Below are 12,500 nucleotides of genomic sequence, written 5' to 3'. Positions count from 1 at the left end.
ACAGATTTTGAGAGGAAACCCGCTGTCGCCACTACATGGGCTACTCTTTCCGATTAGCAGCAAGGGATCTTTTATTTGCGCTTCCCACAGGCAGGATAGCAAAAACCATGGCCTTTGTTGAACCAGTTATGGATCACTGGTCGGTGTAAGTGGTTTACACCTACCCATTGAGCCTTGCGGAGCGCTCACTCGGGGTTTGGAGTCGGTATCTGGATTAAAAATCCCATGCCTCGACTGGAATCCGAACCCAGTACAATCCAGCCTGTAGACCGATGGCCTAACCACGACGCCACCGAGGCCGGTCTCAATGAAACAAGAAACCCTGCAGTTAGTCCTTGTTCTATATCATAATGGTAAAAAGAGCTAAAATGAACGAATACAATATAAAAAAACAACAAACAAAAAACAACAAAAACAAATCGTGGAATCCATTAAATGAATATTGCACGATAGTGGCATTACATTCAGGTTTAATCATACGACACAATTTCAGATACAGAATCAGATAAATAGCTTGCTGTCATACAAAATATTCCTACTGATTAGCAGCACGTTTTTTTTAATGTCCTTTCCCACAGACAGGTGAGCAGATACCAGGGCCTTTAACACGAGGATCGATCCTGCGACACATGGCACCTTAGCTGAACACTAGGAACGGCTGAATATTTTTTAAATATGTTTTTTTAGGGATGGGGTGCTATATCCGAAAAGGTACCCACGGTGTTTCAAAGTACACTGATATACATTATATAGAGAATTTCCATGGTAGGGACAGGCCTCGGTGGCGTCGTGGTAGGCCATCGGTCTACAGGCTGGTAGGTACTGGGTTCGGATCCCAGTCGAGGCATGGGATTTTTAATCCAGATACCGACTCCAAACCCTGAATGAGTGCTCCGCAAGGCTCAATGGGTAGGTGTAAACCACTTGCACCGACCAGTGATCCATAACTGGTTCAACAAAGGCCATGGTTTGTGCTATCCTGCCTGTGGGAAGCGCAAATAAAAGATCCCTTACTGCTAATCGGAAGAGTAGCCCATGTAGTGGCGACAGCGGGTTTCCTCTCAAAATCTGTGTGGTCCTTAACCATATGTCTGACGCCATATAACCGTAAATAAAATGTGTTGAGTGCGTCGTTAAATAAAACATTTCTTTCTTTCTTTCTTTTTTCCCATGGTAGATTGCACATACCCGGAACCATCTCCCCGCGCAGTATGTTTTTGAGGCTTATGTGGGTTATTTTTTCATGAACATCAGGTTTAAAAAAAAAGTATTTAGTTTATTTGGTGAGGTCCACATAACAAGGCGAGTTTGTGACTTCATTATAGAACCGAGCCAAATAAGCAGGATATGAAAACTAGTTATAATAGAGGTTTTAAGGAAACGTGGTATTAATGTTTAGGTTTAAAAACGGTTTTATGTGGGGAAAACAAACACAAATATGATCTACAGCATTGATAATATATGTCATTACGTTGTAGGTCACCAACTTACAGATTTACACATGTTTGGCATGCCTATGTCCAATCACGGTTCAGGCATGTCCACCAAGGGTCAAGACTCTGGCATGGCCAATGACTGGTCCTAGGAAGAAAGGGTGATGAATTGAAGGCGGCAAGTTTGACCTCCGTGAACAGGTTTGTTTGTTTATTTATACTTATTTTCGTACGTATAAAATATTATCCAGTTATGGTTCCAGCACGCTGTCCGGGGTACACATCTCAGCTAGAAAGTGTGTATGTGTGTGGCGTGTGTGTGTGTGTGTCTGTGTGTGTGTGTGTTTGTGCGTCTGTCTCTGTGTGTGTCTGTCTGTATGTGTGTGTGGCTGTCTGTGTCTGTATGTGTGTGGTGTGTCTATGTGTATGTGTGTGTCTGTGTGTCTGGTGTGTGTATGTGTGTGTGTGGTGTGCCTGTGTGTGCGTGGTGTGTCTTTCTGTGTGTGTATGTGTGTGTGTGGTTGGTGTGTATGTCTCTCTCTCTCTGTGTGTGTGTGTGTGTGTGTGTGTGTTTGTGTGCGTGTGTGTCTGTGTGTGTGTGGTGTGTGTGTGTATGTGTGTGTGTCTGTATGTGTCTGTGTATGTTTGTGTGTGCGTGTGTCTGTGTGTGTGTTTGTGTGTGCCTCTGTGTGCCTTTGTGTGTGTCTGTGTATATCTGTCTGTGTGTGTATGTATGTGTGTCTGTGTATGTGTGTGTACTTATTTCCGTGCTTATATCCAATTAAGGTTCAAACACGGTGTCCTGGGCACACACCTCAGCTATCTGGGCTGTCTGTCCAGAACAGTGGATTAGTGGTTAGTGAGAAAGAAGAAGGTGTATTGGTCTTTCACCTACCCATTGAGTCGTTAAAACTCGCTCTGGGTTGGAACCGGTACCGCGCCGCGAACCCAGTACCTACCACGATCCGGCTTAACCACGACACCACCAAGGCCGGTAACAGGTAGACAGGTTACAAGCTACCCTTTATATTAGGCCGTTAGCTATTCATTCAAAACCGTTTTCAGAGGAATAATTCGTGTAATTAGGCTTACCTAGGAAGATTACATTGTCTGATGTTTTTATCAATTGCAAAAATAAAAGAAACAATTACGTATGTCCGTCTCACTTTGTAACCAGCGTCTTTCACAAATGAGCTTTTTGTTCCCGACGTCGGGACAAGTTGTCGTAATCGGCTTTCCAATACCGGTATCACGTTTCGTCTCAGTCCATGGTGGGAGGCATTCGTAGGGTTTACGACGTCTTAGGCATACTATCCTATTTCAGTAATATTCGGGTATTTTTGGCACCTGGCATTAAAGATACATGTACTTCGTCCTCAAAATATTATATAATTTAAACAATATTTCTACAAAATACTTACATTTTGTTTTGCTTGAAATATTATTGTATGCACATCGATGAGCGTATTCAGACGTCACTTTGTTTACGGAAGCTGTAGATAGTTTTTTGAGCCTGGAAAGGCGTACCCAATAAAGTGGCAGTCCTCCATTAGACGGACAGGAAGGAAATATTTAATTTAAAGACGCACTCAACACATTTTATTTACGGTTATACGGCGTCAGACATATGGTTAAGAACCACACAGATATTGAGAGAGGAAACCCGCTGTCGCCACTTCATGGGCTACTCTTTTCGATTAGCAGCATGGGATCTTTTATATGCACCATCCCACAGATAGGACAGTACATACCACGGCCTTTGTTACACCAGTTGTGGAGCACTGGCTGGAACGAGAAATAGCCCAATGGGGCCACCGACGGGGATCGACCCTAGACCGACCGCGCATCTGGCGGGCGCTTTACCACTGGGCTACGTCCATTAGACGGTGTTAGAACCATATATGAGAAAAGCTCTCCTTTGTAGGCTGCGTACCCTCACAACTCTGTCATAACCTTTTTTTTTTTTAATAATCCTTGTGCAGAGATATAGTACTGAATATTCTAATGGCAGATTCGTAATCGTCAAGTATGTTACATCTTCTAGTTCGCCTCAATATCTGTGTGGTCCTTAACCATATGTCCGACGCTATATAACCTTAAATAAAATGTGTTGAGTGTGTTGTTAAATAAAACATTTTTTTCTTTCTTTCTTTCTTTCTTTCTTTCTTTCTATTTCGCCCTTTCAATATATATTTAAAAAATTGTTTGGTTTATTATAGGCGAAATTAGTCCTTCGGATCCAGGATTTGTTTTAATAGAGGGGGCACAAAACACGTTGTTGTTTTTGAAAATAGAATTTAAAAGTCCTTGACAGGTGGACGGGTTAAGTCTGCATTTTTGTGTATTCTGTAATATATATTGTTTGACCAAACATGGGCGGTGGGGGGGGGGGGGGGGGGGGGGGGGGGGGGGGGGGGGGGGGGGGGGGGGGGGGGGGGGGGGGGGGGGGGGGGGGGGGGGGGAGCTTGGTTTTGAGATTCAGGTACCTTTAAAACATTAACACGCGGAAGTCATCACTAACAGATCACCGATACTGACAGAAATAGTTAAACCTGTCTTGCCGTGGATTTATCGTTGTTCAGCTCTGATAAGTAGATTACTACAGGCTGACATTTCCAGAAAACATTAATAATAAATTACACCATTAATAATTAATAAAATTAAAATAAACAAAGACATTTATCAATAGAATTATAGGCTATGTCTTCATAATTTCATTAAATATTTTTGTTTCTCACTAGAGCGGAATGTACGTATCTCGATTACAGAGTCAGTAATACATGTTCGCGCTCTGACGTGCAGTAGGTTCTAGGTTCGAGCTGCCTCGGTTGATCGATTAGAATATTTCCCATTTGAAATGATGTTCCTTGCTTGGTCTATCGAAATAGATGTGTGAATATATAGCATGTAATGAGAATGCTTGCACAAATTAAGAAACAAAAAGTATATGTTGTTTTTGTTGTATAGATTACGAAAACAATTCACTTTTTAACTATTGTATTATGTAACGACGATTTAAAGTAAATGTTCTCACTAAGTGTTGTCTTTATAACAGATGAATCTTTTAGTGAGTGTGTGTGTGTGTGTATGTGTGTGTATGTATGTGTGTCTGTGTGTGTGTATGTGTGTGTCTGTGTGTGTGTCTCTCTCTCTTGGTGTCTCTCTCTCTCTCTCTCTGTGTGTGTGTGTGTGTGTGTGTGTGTGTGTGTGTGTCTGTGTGTATGTGTATGTGGCTCTGTGTGTGCGTGTGCGAGTGTGTGTGTATGTGGCTGTGTGTGTGTGTGTGTGTGTGTGTGCATGCGTGTTATAATCGATGAATTAATGCACTTTTATTTTAAAGTTAAAGTTTGTTTTGTTTAACGACACTACTAGAGCACATTGATTTATTGATTATCAGTAATTGAGTGTCAGACATTTGGTAAGATTTTACTAGTAATCTTAAAAGGAACCCACATCCTATCTTAAGTTAAGGCTGACATGATTGACGATTATTCACATAACTTCAATAAAAAAGAGCGAATTTGAAATTTATAAGCAGAAAGAGGATACTCTGAATGATTTTGTAGATTTTCTTTAATTGTGCAAAGACATTATAATTTTTTTTTTAATTTTAATTGAAAATGATAAAAAAAAACTGACAGGTTATGACATGATATTAAGATACGTTGCTTTGTTCTTCAAGAAGAAGAATTGGATTTATAATGTAGAAAATGAAATAGCGTTTAGGTCGTTGCTATGGCAACGATTACAAGACATATTTGTACAGAGTTGATGCTCATGATTAGAGCACTCTTGAAGAGAATCAGTGTACCTGACAAATATTTGCTGTTACAAAGCAGTTAAACTTTATTTATTTAGAAAAGTAAATAACGAGACGCATTACAGCTACCCGTAGATTACTTACAATCGCGAAACGCAAAGATGGACAAAACTGTCCCAGCTGTACTGGAGGATCGCAAATATCTAATTAAATTTAGGCCACCTATTTTTTATTAAATGGTTTACGGATTTTTTTTCCACAAAATATATGTAGGTGGTCGAAATAAAAATAAAAATAAAAGTTTTGGATCCAGTTTTTTATTTATTTTTTCTGACCAATTTTTTTCTGTCGGAGGAAAAAAAAAGAAAATGTTCAAATCCAGATTATTCATCATGAACACACACACACACATATATGTTGCAAATGGATTTTGTGGTTGCATGTACTTTCTCATTCACTACCATTCTGCTTCCCGGGTTGTTTAATACACCACTCTTGCATGTAGCATTGGTTTGAATATATTTTGTCCTTTTAAATACACAGGTATGATACTACAAGTCATGGAAAAAACCTAAAGTACTTCATAATAATTTGAGGATATTATATTATAAAAGAAATTTACAAAAGTTCATGCAAGATTTTGGATGGAAATTTGTTTTTATTAATAGTTTCAAATCTTGTCACACAAGTATCATGCCCGACATATTTAAGATACAACAAAATGTCTTTATATCAGCGTAGTCTTAATAGGTATGAAGTGCACTCATTTAATAGTTCGCATGTTCTTTTCTTTCAGTTACAGTATTTATATCTCGTTTAAATAACTAATGTGGATATATTCATGTTATTTCAAAACAATTACACTAATAAATATATAATCGGGGCGAATCGACTCACTTTTGGGGCGAAACGACTCCGTACGAATAAGATTTTAGAACGAACCAACCCTGGGTGAACGGGTCTAAGGGCGAAACAACACAGGGTTCGAAATGGTTTTAGGGCGAAACGACCCGGATTCAGCAGAAATTGGTCTGCACATGTCGTAATTTTACTGCTTTGGCATTCAGGCATATAAATACTGTATTATACATAGATGCTTATTGATTTATACTTTTGATATGTATTTATGATGTTGAATTAGTTAATACAGACATACTACGATAAACTGTTCAATTCTGCTACTTGAAATTCTGATCTCGACATATAGCCGCTTTCCGCAAGTATCAATAACAACAACAACAAGATGGTGGCCATGCACCTGTGCACCCGCACAGTACACGACAAAGTCAAAACGCAACGTACTTCTGAATAAATAATTTAACAAAGACAGAATATGATTTGACAAGTATAATTTTGGGAAAAATACCCTTGAATTATTTTTTTTTATTTTTTTTTTTGGTCAGAACGGCGGTAAAAAATATAAAAAATGTAGGTTTGCATTTTTATTTTTCCAGCGGGACTTTTTAATGAACTTCGGCGGATCCGTAAACCTATTAATCAAAAACGACTGGCCTTAAGACAAAATCCTTTTATTTAGCATCTGTTTGTTCTCTGTACACAACTACTAGATCTTATGTTCCAAAGAATTTTAAAAACAACTCTAGTACGGTCATATTTCTGCAATTGCGAAATAGCAAGAATGAGAAAGTGTACATGCAGAAAAGTTAAAGTTTCTTTTGTTTAACGACACCACTAGGACACATTGATTTATTAATAATCGGCTATTGGATGTCAAACATTTGGTAACTGATATACAGTCTTAGAGAGCGGGATCTTTTAGATCTACAATCCCATAGACATACTACGGCTTTTGATAGACCAACCGTGGTGCACTAGTTGAAACGAGAAATAACCCGATGCTCCCGCCCATCGACGGGGATCGATCCTAGACCGACGGCGCACCAAGCGATCGCTTTACCACTGTGCTACGTCCCGCCCCTATATATGTAGTAAGACAGCTTTATAATGGTATAATGTTGTATAACTAATAGTCTGGACTGTTATGTAATTTGCTCTTTTTTTGCTACGTTTTGTAAAATGTATTTGTTAGCATTTTCCCCATCATAATAATGGCGGCCATCTTGAATTCAAGATGGCGGCCATAGTAAGACCAACCCAGGGTCATATTTAGACTTCTGTGTGACTTAGATATTCCTCTACCTATCACTGTATCGTATTAAACTGATGGTGTGAGCCTATGGAAACAATGTATAGCAAAATAAAATGTGTAAAGATGACTTTCATGGTGTTATACCGATTAGGGGATAAAAATACACACATTTTGATGCAATTTGTTTTAATTTATAGTCCATAAACCATATGTATATTTTTATTAACAAACATATTTCACTTTTATCTGATTAAACAATTTGGCTACAAATTAAATTGTTAAAGCCAAAATGGATGGCATTGCTGACAATTTTGGATATTTACCAACATAATATTACAGTATAATACAAACAAGTTGTGTATAGCAGACTATGTTCAATGAACATGCTATGGACACTTTTAATGTCTAGTTTAACTTTCCAAAGTTTATTTCCAGTCGTTTGTTTTACTATATCTTAAGGGGCCGTCCAAATATTATGTAATGCTATTTTTGTCAAAATTAGACACCCTCCCTCCCCCTGTGACGCTCCGTTACGCTAGACATCATACACACACAGTCACACCCACAAAAATATTACGTAACGCTTGGAGACACTCCCCACCCCACCCCCACCCAACTCCCATTCACAAACAAGTCATGCTATGGATGTGCTTTTTGCGATTTGGGAAAGCGTAGATATTCATTTCAACAATTTATATTATTTAGTGTGCGTTTACATCCAGGTATGTTAAACATTATCGCCGCGACAGAACGTTTTGGGTGGAAAAAACAAAAACATCCAACAAAATATTTTAGCAATAAAACAGTGTGTTACGTAACGCTGTTCAGTACACCCACCCACCCCCTGTAATGGTACATTTGGACATGCATCCACCCACCCCTCCTTCAATAACCTTTTTCCATATTTGTAGTGCAACAATTATACATGTCTTCCTTGCTGCCCTCATTGACTTATTCTTAACATTCAGTGACATCATAGCAGAAAATACTCTTTGTGTTAGAGAACGCATTTCTTTCGGCACCAGACAGCTGGACTAGAATCTTCTCTGGGTGGTTGTACACACTGGGTAGAACTAGATCTACCTTTTTTGGATTAAAACAGAATTATAAAGTGAATCTATTGTCTATCTATTCAATTGTCATGTGGATTTCTTGATGCCAGTATATCTTATCTGGATACACTGATCCCACAGTTTCTCAGTACATTGTTTTCTCCTGAGTGATTGTGTAAGAAGTTGACGAGTGTAACAAAGTACACAGACAGGTATCGAGTACAATTGTGATGATCCATACTAAACAGCAAAGGAAAAACGTTTTGGACACATGCCAGGTATAGATCAACGTTCTCATTTGTACCTCGAATGCATCTTAAGACCAACCATATTCTGTCCATGTATTGAATCCAAAACTGTGCTGTTAATCCTAGTTCATCACTTCGCCCTTGTGTGTACAGTACATTATGTGCAAATGTTGACATTGGTCACCAACAGTCATCTCTTGCATCACTTCAGAAAGAGATCGTCCCTATAATGGGCCCAGTTCTGCTTTGACCTTCTGTATCAGTCTGTTCTTTTGAAAGTATCAAACAGCCGTCTGCCCAATGCTTACAGCGTCAGTTTTGTGCCATAACGCATTTACAATTTCACCCAGAAATGACCATAAATGAAGGGTATCTAGCAGAGGCCTCTTGCTGGTTTTGTTGTTGTTGGATGACCTTACTTGAGAAATACCTGTGTAAATCCACCAGACTCAATCACAATATCAGCGAAACTACTGCCACACGGTACTTTATCAAGAGCTCTTACATTTGTAGAATATACCAAGTTGTACAATACCACCCTTGAATGAAAAGAGTGGTGCTACACAAGCAAAAATTATTTCTTAGCCACTGCAAGGTCAAATATTACTAATGGTTATTTTTTATCAACAAATCTAATAGAATTTTTGTGTGATATGCATAGCACAAGCTGAATTGTGGAGTTCGTTTCAGTAGGTGAGTTATCCACTGTGGACAGATATCGTGTGATACCAGAACTTGTGGCAGACACCCATCTAGCCCAGCCAGGAACAAACTGTAATTCAGCTCTACAGAACAAACAGAACAAATATTAAATACATGCATGCTTAATAACTCTGACACAGCAATAATTGTGTCAAGTGTGGTTCAACATGTTGGCAAAATATGGCGCCAACTCTTTTTTTACAGTTTACCATACTCCATGGGAACAGAAAAACATTTGTCGTACTTTTCCTGGACTATAATGCCATTTGGTGAGTGTTGTGTTCCAACTTCAGATGGAGTCCCCTCCTTCAGTCAACATTGTCCAAACTAAAATGCATCACATAATTATGTAATACATAAATTGTTACAAGTAACAGGTTATCACTTTCAACAATAGCATTACACATGACAATCACCAATTTGAGTAAAGTGGAATATGATTTACAGTGGCCAAAGCGATTTACGATACTGACAATTTCAATGTCTGACAGGTGTTTTGGCATTTTCCATCGACCACACTTCACAACGTGGTATACATCCTTTTCTATGGATGTAATTAATCTCTCTCATTTTAGTTGAATCCCCTCACACCACAGCCAAATATAATGCATATCTGGAGGTTTGACTTTCTGAGACAGAAGATAATTAATGGAAGATGGCCATGCTATTTCCGTTGAATCCCTATATGCATATATAATGCAACGACGCAAAATGATAACAACTTCCTCCAATCTTAAATACTTTGGTGTATGCTCTGTTATCATTCGTTGCATCTACTTTGAAGTTTCTGTCATTATATTTAAAATGGAAAAGTTTAACTGTCTTCATACTGGTTATTTCTGCATAATTACATGTTTATTGTAATATCATTAGATAGATATTCAAATATATTTCCATCCATACCTCATTTGCTTCACATTACCAAATATATGTTGACAACATGGACTACTATGTATTAATACCCTCATTGCTCATAACACTGGTCTTACAAAATACAAGACAGCTGCAATTCCCATGTAGTAAACAACTGAATTATTTTTTGGTATGAATTAAGCTTGATCCCACTAAAAAACATTCACATAAATTCCTTCGAGTAGGGAGGTCCCATGATCTGGCCCAAGGACTATAGACAACTAGTACAAATAAATAAACTTTAAATTTATACATTCTCTGGAGTTCAAACCACTGACACCTGTGCAGTTATTTATGCAGGGGCTGATGGTATCGAGACATTGGCAGGAAAAATCATGCATAGCGGGTCCAGAAGCCCCTGAAAAACCATACTAAAACACTTTTTTGCGCTTAAGTAGAGGGTTTCAACCCCCAAAATTCCCTTCCTGCACAAGCACCTATAATAAAATATGTTTATATTGCACAGCTACCAACATTTTGGTATACTGCATACATAATTATATAATGTATACCTGCATAATACAATACAAGACGATGCCACATTTTTAATAGTTTGGCACAAATTGAGGAGTAGTGGTGCCATTATGCACATATTGTGTATGACAGTTTATTTAACAGCTGGTATTATTCCTCACTGCAGGAAAGGAATGGGCAGATACAAGTGACTTAATGTTTTAGATTACAAGTTGTTTCATTAAGTTTAATGAAATTAAATTGGTGAAAATTGACAGGAAAATTTTATCAATTTTTCTACCAAAACCCCCCTATAAATATAATAACATCTTTATACTGTTTATTATACTAATATATATATATATAATTAATATATATATATATATATATATATATCCTCCTTCTCTCTCTCTCTCTCTCTCTCTCTCTCTCGCTCTCTCTCTCGCTCCTCTCTCTCTCTCTCTGTGTGTGTGTGTGTGTGTGTGTGTGTGTGTGTGTGGTGTGTGTTAGACATATACCTTTAATTTAATACCATACAGCGATAGATAGATTAATACAAAACTTGCAAACAAATTCAAATATTGATGGCCGCCAAAATTGTGAAGGAAAAAAAGCCAACAATGGATTTATGTTTCTATGGAATATAAATAATATAAAAAATATAGTTATTCCAAATGTAGGGGTAAAAAATGCAAACCCCAAAATCATGACATAACAGTCCAGACTATACGTTTCCCTTGATTATGAAGGTATAATTGTAAAGTTTGGTATGCTTAAGATAAATAGCATGCATCAATCATAAAAAGAAGTTCTAAGTTCAGATGCGGTGTTGCACCTTTAAGGTTAGAACCGGCAGATATGAACGTTTGCCACGTTTATGTGTAAAAACCCTTTAATTGGAGATGAATTCCATGTTGTGATGAAGTGCCCTCTATATGAAGACCTTAGATACCCGCTGTTTTTAGAAGCTAGGTTTTTTAATTAATGTTGTTGTTTTTTCTGTTGTCTGAAAAAACATTTGTTTCGTACCCTTTAGCGATTCTTGTTTGTCTGTTTTATGCGCCAAAACGTGTTACTGTATCTTAAAAAGACGTAAATAGTTTTTGTTATATGATTTACATATGTAATATATTTATATTTATTTTAAATGTTGTTACTTTGTATTTTTTTTATTACGTACACTATGTATGTACGTTTTACTATTAAATGCATTTTAGTCTGATAAAACCTTTATATTGTTTAATAATAATGTTTCTTATGTATTTGATTATCTCTCTCTCTCTCTCTCTCTCTCTCTCTCTCTCTCTCTCTCTCTCTCTCTCTCTCTCTCTCTCTCTCTCTCTCTCTCTCTCTCTCTCTCTCTCTATCTCTCTCTATATATATATATATATTTTTTTTTTTTTATGTATGTATGTATGTATGTATGTGTATTATGTATGTATGTATGTATGTGCATTCGTGCATCCATGCATGTATGTTTGTATGTATGTATGTATGTATGTATGTATGTATGTATGTATGTATGTATGTATGTATGTATGTATGTATGCATGCATGCGTGCTAAAATGTTGCCAAAAGAACATTATTTTATTTCCGTTTTCTAACCCGACCGACTGACCAGATGTGAACACTTGCACCTAATACACCTATCAGAATGACTTTGTTGTTAGAGACATCTCCAACAATGCAATGAATGAGGAACTGCAAAATTCCAGACCACTTCTTGTTTGCCATCGACGGACACCGTATACCACACAATACCTAATCTATAACACGCCCTGTCTTTCCGAAGATATACACACCGATATCAATAGTCTGTAAATACCACT

Source organism: Gigantopelta aegis, chromosome 4, assembly GCF_016097555.1.
Source record: "Gigantopelta aegis isolate Gae_Host chromosome 4, Gae_host_genome, whole genome shotgun sequence".
Taxonomy (NCBI): Eukaryota; Metazoa; Mollusca; class Gastropoda; order Neomphalida; family Peltospiridae; genus Gigantopelta; species Gigantopelta aegis.
The sequence above is the reverse complement of the archived record's forward strand: the minus strand, read 5'-3'. Positions refer to the sequence as shown.